We start from the raw sequence: 17523 nt of genomic DNA on the forward strand, positions 1-17523 counted from the left end.
TAAATTTCTGACAATGTCAAGTTCAATGGATTCTCTGGATAAAACATCCCTGAGCACCATGTTTCCCTTGAAAGGATGCCCAGCTGCATATGCACATTTGTGGTGTAGCCTTCACACAAACACACTTATTTGGGTAAAGTAGAAGTGTGTATGTGGGAACTAATACATCCTTCTGCCATCGTGACTCAAGCCTGAGGAGTGTTAATTGTGGATGAGTGGGGTTTTGGGGCATAAGCAATTGCCTGGTTCACTTTATGGTAGAATCACCCCGAAGCTGTGTATTGGGAGGAGAGAATGAGGACGGAACATTAGGTGAACTAAAAGGAGAGGCTATAAACTGAAGCTTATTCTTTGGGTAAGAGCAAGCCAAATTTATTCATGAATGGGTGTTCCTGGCCTTTGCTTTCCTGCTGTCATCTAATCAGGTTTTCTTGATTCTTGACTAGGTTTTTGGAAGAACTTAGGGATACAGAATCAGAAAGAAAGGAGGAGAAAGAAATGAAGAAGAAGCCCTTTATTTAGGGTTCAGGAGAAGTTTTTCAGGGTGTTAGAGGAAAGGGTGGGAGAACCATAGGGGTGACGAGGGAGGCAAGAGGGCATAGAAATTTTAAGAGATATCGCTACAGATATCTCCAATCCGTAGAGTAACCTGGTGGGCTTTGCATGTGGCTTTGACCAGTCATTGGCCCTTCTGGGTCTCCTCATCTCCCCATCTCTCAGAACTTGGACCCCGGGAAGCCAAAGGGCCTTTCTAGTGCTCACATTCAGATGTCAAATGGCATCCTCAAACTATGCTTGGTCCAGGACTCTGGAGAGATCTGGATTCCTATTGACTCAGAAAATTACTCACTATTATTTTATCTGGTGTAAGCCACATCCCTCTTCTGTGCCTTGATTACTCTATTGGCTCATCAAGGACACTGAAATAAACACAGGGGACTCACAACGTGATATTCATGAAGTTGGGTTTCTTTTTTTCTTTTTTTGAGACAGAATCTTGCTTTGTTTCCCAGACTGGAGTGCAGTGGCGAGGTCATGGCTCACTGCAGCCTCAACCTTCCAGTGTCAAGTGGATCCTCCCTTCTCAACCTACCAACTAGCTGGAACTACAGGCACATACCACCACACTCGGCTCATTTTTAATTTTTTTTTTTTTTTTGTAGAGACAAGAGTTTTGCCATGTTGCCCAGGCTGGTCTCAAACTCCTGGGCTCAGGCTATCCTCCCACCTCGGCCTCTTGAACTGCTGGGATTATAGGCATGAGCCACCCCGCTCAAACCAAAGTTCTTTTAATAAAGGAATTCCGCAGTGCAGGGTAGACAGCTTCCTTCTATCTCTTGTATGTAAACTACCTCCTTTTCTTGCTCTCCTTTTCCCCTGACCCATTGTCTCCTTCTCTCCTCCTCAGGAGGCTGGATGGGGACACATACCATGAGTGACATCTTACCAGAGGGTGGCCATGAACTTCATCATGTTCCACAACTGTTAATGACCACTGGCGCTGGCCCTGCTGCTCTCTGAACTCCTCTCTATGGAACTGTGCCCCTTCTCTGGGAAGAGTCCTTGAAGCTCTACTGAGAATGAAACCTCTTCTTTCAGCTCATGTCAATCTTGGTATTTTCCCAACATGTTCAGATTCTGGCTTGGAGGTGCTATCTGTTGTTGACTTTGGACATAAACGAAGCTGTTATTTGCCTCTTTTGGTTTGTTATGTTGACAAGCTTTTGGGATTTGTTCTTTAAGATTCCCCACCCCTATTGTATGATGATAGGTGCTGGAACCAGACTGGTTGGGTTCAAATTTTTGCTGTCGCTAACTTGCTTTGTGAACACATGTCAGTTACTGAATCTCCCCGTGCCTCAGTTTTTTAAATATGTAAACAGGGAGTTCTCGTAGTACCCGTGGGTCTTAGTCAGTTATTGCTATAGAACCAACCACCCCCAGACTTAGTAACATCAACAACAACTATTGTTTTTTTCATTCATGCATCTGGAGGGAGGCTGGGGAGGAGGAGGCTTGGGTTTGGCTTATCTAGGTGGGGCTTGCTAGGCTTGGCTCTGAGCTGTGGATTAAACACAGGTCTTCTCCATTTGTCTTTCATCTTCTTTGGGCCACCGGCTACATAAGGCATGTTCTGATGGCAAAGAGGAGAATTAAAGGAGAAGTCCTATTGGCCAAAGCTGGTCAATGGGAGAGAGAAGGGTACGCCCCTAGGGAGAGACAGAGGGGAGTGAATTTTTGTTGAACAATTATCCTAACTATCACACTGTTGTGATAGTTAAATGATTTAATAACTTTAACAGGCTAATAACAGTACCTGGCATGGAGTAAGTATTCAATAAATAACAAACATTGGTAGTGATAATATCAGTACTAGTGGTAATATTAATATTGGCATTTTTAGTAGTATATGCACACCTCAGGTACTCTTTTCAAAATATACATTCACACTAAAGTGTAAATGTCTGCTGGTATAACACAGACCTCAAATGTGTATGTTTAACAGGAGCAGTTAAGCCAGAGGTGAAGGCATAAAGGTAGATTTTTGAGACTCAGTAAAATCTAATGATGAAGAAAGGGAGTTCTGGAGTAAGTCAAATTTGGATCAAAATGCAAACTCTGCCACTTATTTTGCTGAGTGACCATGGGCCAGTTTCTCACCCTCTCAGTGCCTCATAGGGTAGTGTGAATTTGATAAGCTCTTGTAAGCAAAGCAAGTCAGAAAGCACCTGGCCCATAGCAAAGTCAATAAACACCCATGGGTAAAAAGGTCAGGAGTGGAGGGAGGAGGCAGCAGAAGCCTCTCATAGAACCCCAAACCTTGCCAGAAGGTGGTGAGCTCACCTCTGTCCATGGGTCTTTCCAGTAAAGGTTCATTAAGCACCTACTATGAGCAGGCATATGCTATGGAACCACAGATTCACTTCTGCTCAATCCACTCATTTCCACAGTTAACTTGCCTCGTAGTTAATCTGGTGGCACGTGAGTTCTGCTGGATCTTAGATATGGTTATCAAAATTAAAATTAAAATGGCCACATGAGGTTTCTGTGGCAAAGCAAGTTTAAGAACCTGCACTAAACAGCCGAACAGGTTCTATGGCTGCGGGACTTCAAGCCTTGCCTAGGCTCCTGTGCCTGAGACTCTCCCAGAGAGCGATGTAGAAGGCAGGCTTCCAGACTTAAGTGACCACAGAACCCAAAAAACTGGAACCTGGCTTTGGGAAACAGTGCTATAGTTTCTTAGCATCTCTCCACCCCCATCCCTCCTTGCACTGGCAGCTGCTGGCATTCCTTCCCACCTTGCTGGTCCCCACAGCCCCATTCCTGGTCTCTCCCCTCCCTCAGGAAGTGCAGTAAGCTTTCCCAAGTTTGCATCCTTCACCCGGGTGGCACACTGTCCCCCACAGAGGATGAGGGGCTCTGTGCCTGCTATTTTCTGGTTTCTTTCTGTGAGATGTCTTCTTCCTCCCGTGCCTAGCGAATCCTGTTCATCCTCCATGCCTCTGCCCCTGCAGGCAGCCTCCTGCTGTCTTGGTCTGGGATCAAAGCTCCTTTTCAGATCCTCTTGGCCTCCACAGTGTCGCTGTCTCATACCTAATTACTGGTTGGCACCTGTGAGCTTCCTGCTGTCTCCTTCCCCTCCTATTTTGAGTGCTTCGAGGTGGGGGCAGCAGTGCAGCCCCATGGTTAAGCTTTCTTTCTTTCTTTTTTTTTTTTGACAGAATCTTGCTCTGTTGCCCAGGCTGGAGTGCAGTGGTGTGATCTCGGCTCACTACAACCTCCATCTCCAGGATTCAAGCGATTCTCCTGCCTCTCAGCCTCCTGAGTAGCTGGGATTACAGGTGTGTGCCACCATGCCCGGCTAATTTTTTTGTACTTTTAGTAGAGACGGGGTTTCACCATGTTGGTCAGCCTGGTTTCAAACTCCTGACCTCGTGATCCGCCCGCCTCGGCCTCCCAAAGTGCTGAGATTACAGGTATGAGCCACTGCACCTGGCCAACCCCATGGTTAAGCTTACATGACTGCAGGGGGCTTTAGATCCTGTGTGACTCTGGGCACCTGCATGTGCTTCAGTGTCCTGCTCTGTGAAATGGGAATAACAATTGTAGCACCTCATAGGATGCCATGTGGAGGGAGAAGCAGCCTTTGCCTCCATTTCCTGCTTTCCTTATGTGGGGAGGTGGCAGAATGAAATGGAATGGGCTCAGACCAGGAGCCCGTGTTTGAATGCCGCTGTGAGACAAAGGGCGAGTGACTTCACCTGCTGAAACCTCCGCTTCCTTCTCTGAATGACAGAATGCCTCCATTTCTATTTCTATTGCATGGGGTTGAATTAATAATCTGAGGCTATGCATCTATAGGAGCTGACAGAGTAGGTGCTTAATAAATATTTGTAAAGAAAATATAGACTTGCACTCAGCACCACAGACCTGCGACATGCAACCCACTGGGCTCCCTGAAAGCCTGAGTGGGGAGGCATTTAGAAGGCAGGTGAGTCTATTGCTTCATTTCACAGATGAGAAAACTGATGCCCAGAGACAGTCGGAACTCACCTAAGGGCACACAGCAAGTAGGGGTTAGTAGATCTTAGATAAGAGCCCAGGTCTTCCTGACTTTCAGTCCAGGGAGATTTCGGACTCTCTAGATGGGCCTCAAGACATCTTGGGTTTGGAGAGCATGTGGGGATAGTAAACCACAAAAAAGGCCAGGCACAGTGGCTCATGCCTGCAATCCCAGCACTTTGGGAGGCTGAGGCAGGAGGATCACTTGAGCCAGGAGTTGGAGGCCAGCTTAGGCAACAAAGTGAGACCCCCATCTCTACAAGACAAAAATGAAAAAAAAAATTAGCTGGGTGAGGTAGTGTGTGCATGTAGTCCCAGCTACCTGAGAGGCTGAGGCAGGAGGATCCCTTGAGCCCAGGGATATGAGGCTGTAGTGAGCTATGATTGCACCACTGCAATCCAGCCTGGGCAACATAGTGAGATCTTGTTTCAATCAATTATTCAATCAATGGATAAAACCACACAGATATCAAAAGAATGGGAGTATAACTATTTCTGACAATGCCTTACACTAACCGGCTTTAGTTTTAAAATGGTCAAATACATTCTTTTTTCCTTTTGAGACAGGGTCTCACTCTGTCACCCAGGCTGGAGTGCAATGGTGTGATCATAGCTCATTGCAGCCTCAACTTCCCAGGTTCAAGTGATCCTCCCACCTAAGCCTCCCAAGTAGCTAGGACTGCAGGCATGCACCACTACACCTGGCTAATTTATTTTTATTTTTGTAGAGATGGGGGTCTTGCTAATGCTGCCCAGGTTGGTCTCGAACTCCTGGCCTCAAGTGATCCTCCTGCCTCGGCCTCGCAAAGTGCTGAAATTACAGGTGTGAGCCACCATGCCTGGCCTAATTTCTTCAATGTTCCAATTGTCTTGAGATCTGCAGTCTCCCCTTTGCTTCCAGTTTAGCCTGAGCATGATTTGAGGGTCACTTGCCTCCAGATGCAAGTGTCCGGCAGGCACCCCCTACCCTGTGGCACAGTCCAGTGCGGACAGCTCTTCTGGGCTTGGGCCTGCCCCTCTTGGCCAGGTGTGGTGGTGAAGGGAGGTGGAGACAAGCCACGTTCCCTGGGCCCTTCCCTGGATGGGACACAATGCTCTGTGCTTGCCCCCACACCAGCCAGAGGTCAAGGGGGCTCTCTTGGGGTCTGAGTCCCAGGATCACCATGCACCAAGCCATATGACTGTGGGAAAGCCACCTGCTCCCAGGCCTCAGTTTGCTCATCTGTGAAATGGAAGGGATGCTGGCATTTCCATCAGCAGTGTTGCAGGGATAGGATAGAAGAAGATAAGCATTTGGGGCACTTAGCAGAGCACATGGTAATCACAGTCATCAGTATTGTTTCCTTTAATTACAATTCCTAAAATCAGGGATCCAAGGGACCTCAAAGACACACCCAACGTCTTTGGCCTCAAACTGGGAACGGTTGTGTTACCCCTTTCTCTCACTCTCATGGGCCCCCTGGCTCATCTCCATGCTGGGGCATTCTCTGGGCATTGCGAAGGGCATGACATTACTCCCTGGCATTTGCAAAGTTGTTTGGCATGGGTGCGGCATTTCACTGTGTACAAGCCCCTTCCTCTGCCCGGTCCATACCTACCCCTCACGTACCTCTAGCGCTTTACAGTTTATACGTCATACAGCATCTGCTGGGCTTAGGATGCGGACCCATGGTTTACAGAGCACACGGAGGCCCGGAGAGCCACAGGGAGCCCGGGGAGCCATGCGGGCCCCAGGCTTTGCCTCTGGGCGGCCCCACGGGTGGTGGTGCGATTCTGGCTCGGCTCCAGTCCCCTCGGGCTCTACCTTCTTGTGCTCCCTCTGTGTCCTACGGAAGATGAAGTCTTCCTGAACGAGGCTGGGGAATGCTGCCACTGTTCAATGAGCTAATGGTGAAATTGGAAACTCAAGGGCTGGAGGCAGAGAAAAAAAAAAAAGACAAGCTTTGATTCACAGGCAGGAGAATGAGTGAATGGGGAAAATTCATCCTGCGGTCATCAGAGGAAATGCCTGGGTGGCACGTCCCTCGTCCTTCGAGCAAAGTCTCTCCCGGAGAGGGGAAGGTCATGCAGGTGGCAAGCTCAGTGCCCGGCGGCGGCTGAAGCTGGGACAGGGAGGCGAAGGAGTGGGCTTGGGGCACACAGACCTGGGCTCCAATCCCAGCGCTGCTGCAATAGCCACCGTGCCACCCTCACCTGGGAAGCAGGGTGATGGTGGGTGTTACCTCAGGGGTCCCCTAAGCAGAGTAAGTTAGCTGGTAGAAGATGGGCACAAAATAGATGCTCACAAAATAAAAACCCCTGGAAGCTTCTCTAGTAGGCCAAAGTGGAGACAATCTACTGTCTCTTTAGAAGAGGGGTTAAAATCTGTCAGCTGCCTCCACTGGTCCTGAGTGAGTGATTGAGCCATTCCGACAGCCTCGGGTCTGATTTCTGGTGTTGGGGTAGTCAGCTGGAGTCATGACAAGGTTTCTAGAGGTAATCACTCACATTACATTTAGAATGAGCCGCTGGGCCCATGAGATGAGCCACTGGGCCCGAGAGAGAGAGGGAAAGGGTAACACAACAATTCCCAGTTTGAGGTCAAACACCCTGGGTATGTCTTTGACGTCCCTTGGATCCCTGATTTTAGGAGTTGCAATTAAAGGAAACAATACTGGTGACTGTGATTACCATGTGCTCCGCTTTGGTTTTAAAATGGTCAGATACATTCTTTTTTCCTTTTGAGACAGGGTCTCACTCTGTCACCCAGGCTGGAGTGCAATGGTGTGATCATAGCTCACTGCAGCCTCAACCTCCCAGGCTCAAGCGATCCTCCCACCTCAGCCTCCCAGGTAGCTAGGACTACAGGCATGTGCCACTATACCTGGCTAATTTATTTTTATTTTTGTAGAGATGGGGGTCTTGCTAATGCTGCTCAGGTTGGTCTCGAAGTCCTGGCCTCAAGTGATCCTCCTGCCTCGGCCTCACAATGCTTTATCTCCTTCTGTCCTATCCCTGCAACACTGCTGACAGAAATGCCAGCATCCCTTCCATTTGACAGGTGAGCAAACCGAGGCCTGGGAGCAGTTGGCTTTCCCAAGGTCACATGGCTTAAGGCACAGTGATCCCGGGACTCAGACCCGAAGGGAGCTCCCTTAGCCTCTAGGTAATCACACACATGTCTAGCAGGTCACCACAGGCATTCTCACATGGTCTTTTTCATTTCTTCACATGGACTCATTGAGCTGGGTGTTATGATCGCTGCAGGTGAGGACGCAGGGATCTGTGGGACAGAGACTTGTCCCGGGTCACACGGCTTGCAGATGACAGCGCTTGGCCTCCAGTCTGGAGCTCCTGCCTCCAGCTCCTCGGTGCCTTCTCATACTCCATCTTAATTTGGGAGGAAATGGAATCACCTGGGAGAAGTGGAGGAATGAAATTAGAATGTTAGCAGGAGAATGTTGTTGTGCCTTGAACAGTTTTAGAATTTCCTCCCAGATCCTTCAGACCAGTGAACTCACCTGCAGACACACTTTGTGATAGGAAGGCAATAGGCTGCAACAAGAAAGTCTCCAACTCACCCGTTTTTTTGTTTAAACTTCAGTTTCCCAAATTAATAGAGGCTTCCTCTGTGTGCTAGGAGGATGCCAAGCAAGCTTCCCAGCCTGGAACTGGGAGATAATAGTAATTAATGGAGCCAGTTTGTGTGAGGAACCTCAGCTTGTGAGGTAAACAGGAAAAGATTCTGTTCTGTTTTATTATTTTTTTCTAATAACTGCTCCCCTGTGCTCTGCTGAGCTTTGTTTTTCTTGCTGGGTAGCTAGCTGGTTTCCTCTAGGACACTTCATTCTATAACTTTCCAGTCACTTTTAGTTATTAAAAATAACAATCTCATTTTGGTTACTAAGACTCAATCCTGTTCATTTCGAAATGGCAATCTCATATGAAACTGGGAGCTTCCCTCTGGGGTATGTGTGTGTGCCTGTGCCTGTGTGGGCATGTTTATATGTGTATGTGTGCCCGTATGTGTGGGTAGTGTGTGCATGTACATGTGTGCATGCATGTGTGTGTCCATGTGTGTGCATGTGTGTGTGGGCATGTACATATGTGTATGTGTGCCTGTGCATGTGTGGGCAGTGTGTGCATGTACATGTGTGCATGCATGTGTGTGTGCGTGCATGTGTGCGTATGGGCATGTACATATGCATATGTGTACATATGTTTGTGTGGGCGCATGTGCATGTACGTGTGTGCATGCATGTGTGCATGTGTATGTGTGTGTACATATGTGTATGTGTGCATGTGCTTGTGTAGGCAGTGTGTGCTTAGGTATATGCACGTGTGAGCAGTGTATGCATGTATACGTGTGCAAGCATGTGCGGTTCTTGGGATCTTGGAAAATGCAGCTCTGGCTCAAATTCTCCCTTTTTATCCCAATTATCTGAGGCAAGTGGGACAGCTCTGGCTCCCAGAGCCCCTGATCTTGATAGCAAGGTGGACCTTGGCTTAAGTCCATACCACCTACTGTGATGTCCACCCAAGCCACAGGAAACCTGTGAGTCCTTGCCACACCAGACAGTGGCCACCCTCCCCTCTGCCCTGCCATCTCCACTGTTGCTTTCGCCATGCACCATGGGGTTGTTGAAACCTGGTGGCTCAGGGTGCATTGCAGGCTTAATGGCTCAGAGTGGTTGGAGACGTGCTCATGGTGCCTGACCTGGGGAGGGGCAGGTGAGATTAGGTGTCAGGCGCTCCTGGTCTCATAGAAAGACAGCAGGGCACTCTGCCTGCTTCCCTCAACACCTCTCTTGCATCTCTCCCTGGTAAATGCTGCCCTATCGTTTGGTGTCTCTTGTCGCTGGAGCTATAGAAAATCCTAGGACTCCAAGAATGACACCTTCTTTGAGATGGCTCTGGAGGATTTAGTAACTTTGTTCTTCCCAGTGAAATTTTGGAGCCCCTTCAGAGCCCTTTAAGAGGGAAGCTGGGGTGGGAGGAGCCCCCAGGACCTCCTGGCATCCTGTTACACGCAGTCCTATTCACAGAGCCCCCGGACAGTGCCTTCTCAGGACACTCACAGCAGGTTTCATTATCCTCATTTTACAGATGAGGAAACGAAGGCTCAGACACAAAAGAACTTGTCCAAGTTTACATGGGCAGCTAGTGGCAGAATCGGGATTTGGATCTGGGTCTGCTTGTCTTCAGAGACCCAGGAGTCACGGACGTTTGTTATTTAGGGTCACCCAGAGTCTATTCCTCCTTCTTCTGGTTCCAGCACCCTAATGTCTTTTAGAGCCATCGCTTCTTCCTCATCGGGTGCAGTCTTGGGGCCCAATCCATTAAGGCTTCCTGCCCTCCCTTAGACACTGACCCAAACTGAGCTCATCAGACCCTCTGTCCTGGACCCTGAGCCAGGAACAGACAGCAACAGGGACAAGCACCCCATCCCCAAAGAGAGAGAAGCAAACAGCACAGAGCAGTCATTCCAGCCCTGGACCGACGAGGCCATCGAGTAGCTCCAGCTTCCCAGGCTTGGGAGCTGCTGCAGTTCCTGCCCATTTTCAGATCCTGGTTTTCAGATCCCACGCGGTGGACTAGCCAATATCCTCCAAATAAACCCCCCCACCCCTATTTTATCTATCTATCTCTTTATTTATTTATTTATTTATTTATTTATTTATTTATTTATTTATAGATGGGAAGTTTTGCTCTATTGCCCAGGCTGGAGTGCAGTGACGTGATCATAGCTCACTCCTACCTCAAACTCCTGGGCTCAAGCAATCTTCCTGCCTCAGCCCTCCTGAGTAGCTGGGACTACAAGCATGCACCACCATAGCCAGCTAATTAAAAAACTTTTTTTTTTTAATGTTGCCCAGGCTGGCCTTGAATTCCTGGCCTCAAGTGATCCTCCCACCTCGGCCTCCCAAATTGTTGGGATTACAGGTGTGAGCCACCGCACCCGGCCTCCCCATTTTATTTGCTTTAGTCAGCCACAGTTGGTTTCCATTGTTTGTAATCAAATAATCCTCTCCGGTACCCTAAGCATGGTGTTGGGGGACCCTGCTCTTTGCCTGCTGGGAACCCCTTTGTTCTCTGTGTATTGATGAATTATGACATTTAAGGCACTTAGAACAGGGCCTGGTTCTCAACAAATGACTCTGCCATTCTTATTACTGTTCTCGTCTTGGGCTCCAGTTCATCTCGGGGTCCAGGCTGGGGTGTGTGGCCAGGTCTGGCCCTCCCAGGCCTTGGGGCTGTTGGGATCCCCGTGAAGCCTGAGCTGACAGGTCTTTGTTCGGTTCCTACCAGGCAGATGCTCGTGCGGCGTCAGATGGGCGCTCACCACAGCTGGCATTAATTGACCATGTGACCAGCTGGCAGCTGCTGCCTGTGCTGTGTTCCAGGGTCCCCAGCCAGGAAGGGCTGGACTCGCCATCCTCCCCAACTGGTGTTATGAAGTATGACGATCGTTATCGTTCTGAGCACCTACTATGTGCCCGGCCCTTTAACGATAGTAAGGGCAATCCTAATCATAAAAGCCACAGCATCGAACATTGTCATTGTTTGTTTTTCCCAGCATTCTTATGGGGAGGCTTGTGCCCATTTTATGGACGAGTAAATTGAGGCCGAGGGACGTTGCTGGGAAAACATGGAAGGTGCTTGGGTTCCACTTGGTGTCTCAACTTCAACAGTGGCACTGGCTGGTTTCTTTAGATTTACTTCAAGGTAAACACGAAAGTATTTGATTTTCCAAGACAGCACAGCTTGATCGACATGAGAAACACACACAGTCCTCCTATTAATATGGCTTTGATCGTGCTCTTTACAAAATATTCCTGACTCTATTATATTACAGGGCCTTCACTTCCTCCTCCCTGTGTCATGTCTAGATCCTTGGGGACAAATGGGAACATCCTCACGCATGCTGGCTACACATCAATAACTCCCAGATTTCTGGTTTTTCGTTTGTTTGTGTTTTTTGTTTGTTTGTTTGTTTTTGTTTTTTTGAGACAGAGTTTCATTCTTGTCTCTCAAACTGGAGTGCAATGGTGCAATCTCAGGTCACTGCCACCTCTGCCTCCCGGGTTCAAGTGATTCTCCTGCCTCAGCCCTCCAAGTAGTAGGATTACAGGCATGGGCCACCATGCCTGGCTAATTTTTGTATTGTTAGTAGAGATGGGGTTTCACCATGTTGGCCAGGCTGGTTTTGAACTCCTAACCTCAAATGATCCGACCGCCTCGGCCTCTCAAAGTGCTGGGATTACAGGCATGAGCCACTGTGCCCTGCCAACTCCCAGATTTCTATCTCCAGTACAGCTGGCTTCTGCATCCTAGACTGGCTTCTCCAACAGCCTTCTTGACACCTCACAGGGATGGCTGGAAGACACCTCAAGCCCCACACATCCATACTCTTGGGCTCCCTCACTCCCCAAGCCTGCTTCTCAAGCAACTTCCTTCACCTCACAGGCTGGCAACTCCATCCTCCTCATGCTCAGTCCAAAGCCCTGCAGTCATCCCTGGCTTCCTCTCTTTCTCTCTTGCCCACATCTCTTCCATTTGGAAATCATGCATGGGTCAGGAATTGATCCCCTCTTTCCCTTCTACCACCTCCACCCTCGTCTGAGCCACCATCCTTTCTTGCCTGGATTACCCCATTATCTTCCTACCCTGCTCCCAGCTCCTACACTGGCCCCACCTTCATCCCTCCCCAACACAGAGACTGGATGATCCTTTGAAGACAGGAGTCAGACTGTGTCCCCTATCTGCTCAAGCCTAGGTTGTGACTTCCATTTTGCTCAGAGTAAAAGCCAAAGGTGTAAGGGCCCCCAGGACCCTCCTGATCTGGACTCAGGTCCCACAGCTCTCTTCTGCCTGCTCTGCTCAGCCACACTGGTCCCTTGCAGTCACCCCCCACGCCAGGCTGGCTCTTGCCACAGGGCCTTTGCACCAGCCGCTCCCTCCTCCCTCTTGCTACGCACGTGGCTCACTTCCTTATCTCCCGCGAGTCTGCTCAGTGAGCTTCTTCTTCCCTGACCACACTAAGGTTGAATTGTCCACACCTCACACCCCATTCCCCTCCTCTCCCTCATGCTGTCCCTCATACTTTTTCTTTGTTTCATACCAAGTATCACCTTCTGATACCCTTATTGAAGGATTTCACTTAAGTATCTACTTTAGGAGAATTTGCTGAAGGCGATTTATGATTGCTGGGTTTTGTCTGACTTATATCAGCTCCCCCAGGGTGAAACTCTTTGCCTGTTTTGTTCCCCACATGTCACAAGCTTCTGGAGCACTGCCTTGCACGCAGTGGACACCCTGTGGATGAATCCCCAGTAGTTTTCCTTGGATCCTCAAATTTCTCCCTGACACTGGAGCCACAGAGCGTCATTTCATGCCCTTGTACACAGTATCATTAAAGTCTGCAGAAAACAAAAATGACCCTGCAGTGTAAGCTGTTGGCTCGGCTGCTGTTCTCACCTTTGGGCTCCACCCATGCCAAAGCCCTTATAGGCTCCTGCTCTGTCACACCTCAGGGCCTTTGCACATGCTGTGCCTCTTTCTGCCCAGTGGACTCTTGGGTGTCATTCAAAGCCCTGCTAAGGTGTTGCCTCTTCCCTGAGGCCCTCCAGGACACTCCCACCCTCCTCAGTCCTGGGAAACACTTAATCCCTTCTTCCTTTCCTGCAGTGACATACCTATGGCATTTCTCAGTGTATGGGTCCCAGTGTCCCCCTGGGTCATGGCTCTGTGTCCATTGCACCATCAGACTGTGAGCTCCTTGAGGGCAGAGGCTTGGCTCTTGCTCTGTATCCTGAGCCTGGGGCTTGGCACAGGGCAGGTGCCCAGTCAGTGTTTGTTGGGGAGGACAGAGTAAATCTGACACAAGCCAGGAGAGAACAAAGACAGTTGTGAAGACCCTTTCAAGGTCACTGGCTGGCGGGGAATGAACACTGTCTTATTATTTGATCATTTATTTATACTCTATTTTCAAATAGGATTTGAGACAGGCTGAGATGAAAAGCATAGATATGGCAAAAATGAAGCCCTGCTTCTTGAGTGCCTCCTCCTCCTCCTCCTGGCTCTTCCTCCCTGGCTATAAACATGCCCCAGACTGTGTCTTCTTAAAAAGAAGTGCCCTAAATCCTCCAGCAGCTCTATGGCCCTCTGCAGCCCAGGCTTTCAAACCAGGCCTGCAGCCATTGTCTATGCTCAGACCCACTTTCTGAAGCTGGAGTCATCTTATTTCTGCCCCATCCCCCCAGTAAACCCATCTTAGCCGGGGCACCGGGTACTTCTATGTTACTAATACAATGGACACATTCAGATCTAAGTCACTGGAGTTCTGGGTAGCCTTGGGCATTTTAACCCCTCTTCCCTTCTCCAACCCCCTGTTTCCCTTGGCTGATGTGACGCCACACTCTTGGGGTCCCTACCAACTCTCTGTTTTCTCCTTCCCACCTCCTGTCCTCTGCTCATCCCATAAACATCTATGAGCCTCGGGACTCCCTCCCTGATCCCTTCTCTAGTCACCCTACACACTTTTCCTGAGCAATTCTCTTTTCATTCTGCAGTTACCACCAGGACTAGTTTGGGTAATTCTAGAAACAGATAAACCCCCAAAGCTCAGTGGCTTAACACAGTACAAATTTCTCTCTCCCTCACACAAAGTCCATTCAGTAGCAAGAAGAGAGAAGGGGGCTTGGCTCCCTCTGGTCATCAAGGGATACAGGCTCAATTCACTTGGCCGTCATTGACCCTGAATCTGTGCGCACATTGGACAAGAGCAGGGTTGGGGGAGCCTGTCCACTTACCATCCTATCACCGGCGGATAGTCACCCTACCTCTCTGAGCATCCTTTTCTTCATCTGTCCAGAGGAAGAGCATGCCTCCCACCTTGAGACTCTGTTGTGAGGCCCCATGAGAGCACAGACAAATGATGATGCTGACAAGGGAGTTCTAGGTGGGCAGGGACAGTCTTCTTTCTCTCACATTTCCTGAGCCAGGAAACACCTGCCAGTTGGCTGAACCCAGGAGTTGGAGATGTGGCTAGAAGGAGACGGAATCAGGCCCCATCGCAAGCCATGTTCTCAGGGAGGCCTTGCTGCTGGGGACTGTGCGGGGACATCCCGGCCAGAAGGCAGCTGTGTGACTGGATCCTCCTACATAAATTCGTGGCCAGAGCATGGGAACTCACCCAGAGAACTGACTCAGCCTTCTGGCTGGCTCTCAGAGCCTGTGCTGGGGCTGCAGCAGGGCTGATGGTCAAATCCATCACCCACAGTCAACTGCATGACAGTGGGCATATGTCACCAGCTCTCAAAGCCAGACATGCTGGATCCTCTGTCCTCTTCAAAGGGAAGGAAGACTGACATTGATTGAGCACCTACTGTGTGCCAGACATTCTCTTAAGTGCTTTACATCTACCATTGTGTAAGTCTCACAGTAGCCCAGGAAGTGGGCGGCGGTCATCGTTCCTATCTCACAGGTTAGGAAACCAAGACTTAGGAAGCTTAAGATTTCAAAATTTCAATAAAAGCACAACAAGAAAGAGGAAGCCCAAAGCATGCATACTTCAAACGCCCAGTGGCTTATTTTTGAGCTCTCTCTTGACCCACTTCTTTAACTCTCCTAAGACCATATCACAGAAAGGAAGGAGGCAGGGCCTGGGAATTGGAACACCTGGGCTCACAGTCCAGAGCCAGCACTTACTAAACGAGTCATGTTGTGCAAACAAACCACTGTAACCTCTTGAAGACTCAGTTTTCTCATCTGTCGAATGGTCGTAATCACGCTGCTCTCACAATGTCAAGGGAGAGGAATTCATAAACTGCCAAGAGCTCGACATTTTCTTTCCTTCCTTTTTTTTTTTTTTTTTTTTGATGGAGTTTTGCTCTTGTTGCCCAGGCTAGAGTGCAATGGCACAATCTCAGCTCACCACAACCTCTACCTCCCAGGTTCAAGTGATTCTCCTGCCTCAGCCTCCCGAGTAGCTGGGATTACAGGCATGCGCCACCACACCTGGCTAATTTTGTATTTTTAGTAGAGATGGGGTCTTGACATGTTGACCAGGCTGGACTTGAACTCCCATCATCAGGTGATCTGCCCGCCTCGGCCTCCCAAAGTGCCAGGGTTACAGAGGTGAGTCTCACTCTGTCACCCAGACGAGAGTGCAGTGGTGCCATCATGACCCATTGCCACACTCAACTTACCAGGCTCAAGAGATCCCACCACCTTGGCCTCCTGAGTAGCTGGGACTACAGGTGTGCACCACCATGCCCCGCTAATTTTTGAATTTTAATTTTTTTGTAGAGACAGTGTCTTGCTACATTGCCCAGCCTGGTCTCAAACTCCTGGGCTCAAATGATACTCCTGCCTTGGCCTCCCAAAGTGCTGAGAGACCCCCTTCTTTCCTCTTGCTACTGAATGGACTTTATGTAAGGGAGAGAGGAATTTGTACTGCGTTAAGCCACTGAGCTTTGGGGGTTTATCTGTTTCTAGAATTACCCAAACTAGTCCTGGCGGTAACTGCAATCATGGGCATGAAAAGAGAATTGCTCAGGAAAAGTGTGTTGGGTGAGTAGAGAAGGGGTGAGGAAAGGAGTCCCAAGGCTCGCAGATGTTTATGGGATGAGCAGAGGATGGGAGGTGGGAGGGAGAAAACAGAGAGGTGGAAGGGACCTCAAGAGTGTGGTGTCCAGGAGAAGCAAAGAGTCCAGGAGCCACTGCACCTGGCCAGCATTTTCTCTGTTTAAGCTGCTGCAATCTCCCACTCAGATACTCCTTAGGGGTCTTCTACGGCTTAATCTGTTCTGAAGCCTCTTCTCTGCACAGCAGCCAAGGAAGTTTTTGAAACAGAAATCAGATCACAGTACTTCCTTGCTTGAAACCCTTAAATGGGTTCACATGCATTCCTGACACCTTGTGTGAGCAAGCTCTCCCTATGTCTTGCCACCTGACCCTGTCCCTTAGCTTCTTTTCAGCCCCTGGCCACCTTTTCATCTTTTTGTCACCCTGTGCTTTTTTTTTTTTTTTTTTTTTGAGATGGAGTCTCGCACTGTTACCTGGGCTGGAGTACAATGGCACGATCTCGGCTCACTGCAACCTCCGCCTCCCAGATTCAAGTGATTCTCCTGCCTCAGTCTCCTGAGTAGCTGGGGTTGCAGGCGCCCACCACCACGCCTGGCTAATTTTTTATATTTTTAGTAGAGATGAGGTTTCACTATGTTGGCCAGGCTGGTCTCGAACTCCTGACCTCGTGATCCGCCCACCTCGATCTCCCAAAGTGCTGGGATTACAGGTGGGAGCCACCGCGCCTGGCCCACTCTGTGATTTTTCTTGTTCCAAGGCCTATGCACATGCTTTCTACTCTGCTTGGAACATACCTCTCTCATGCTCTTCAACTGGGCAACACCTGTTTCTGCTTCAGATTGCATGAGAAATATCATTTTCTCAGAAATGCATCTTTCTGCTCCTCTAAATTAGGTTCCCTGGGTTTCCCTCCCACAGCATGCCATCTCTTTCACTCTGCATAATTTGCCATTGCATTTTTACTTGTTTGCTTTTTAATGTCTGTCTCCCTCTTAGAATGTAAGCTCCGTGAGGGCAGGCACCATGTCTGCTCTGCTCACTGTCAAGTCCCCATCCCCAGCACAGTGCCTGGCACCAAAAGGGCACTCAACACTTTTAGTGGAACAAGCAGAGGTGTTTGCTGCTGTTTCCCCAGCATGCCTCATCCTGCCATTCCATTCTTGTGCTAGAAAGGGTGCAGCCCCAGGATCCAGTGTGTAGGAAGGAGAAGTGCCCTCGTGAGGGCCCCTCCTGTATTCCCAGGCCCCAAGGAGGTGCAGGAGGAGGGAGAGCCTCTTGCACCACCCCTCTGGTTCCAGAAGAGCAGCCGGCCTATCTCCCTCGCCTGCCACAGTCCCAACTTCCCCTAGACAACACCGAGGCCACCTCTGCAAAACTGGGCCCCAGATGACA

At 49.4% G+C, this 17523-nt stretch overlaps 1 long non-coding RNA gene across 2 annotated transcripts in view; it reads left to right on the forward strand.

Annotated features, from left to right (window-relative positions):
* Window positions 1-17523, forward strand: part of LOC107970332 (uncharacterized) — a 48976-nt gene that overhangs the window by 15676 nt on the left and 15777 nt on the right. For both annotated transcript variants that reach the window (XR_010156094.1, XR_010156095.1), the window contains exons 2-3: window positions 1409-1614; window positions 3723-3842. This is a non-coding gene — a long non-coding RNA (uncharacterized LOC107970332). The remainder of the gene's footprint in view (window positions 1-1408; window positions 1615-3722; window positions 3843-17523) is intronic.

Source organism: Pan troglodytes, chromosome 23 (genome assembly GCF_028858775.2).
Source record: "Pan troglodytes isolate AG18354 chromosome 23, NHGRI_mPanTro3-v2.0_pri, whole genome shotgun sequence".
Classification (NCBI taxonomy): Eukaryota; Metazoa; Chordata; class Mammalia; order Primates; family Hominidae; genus Pan; species Pan troglodytes.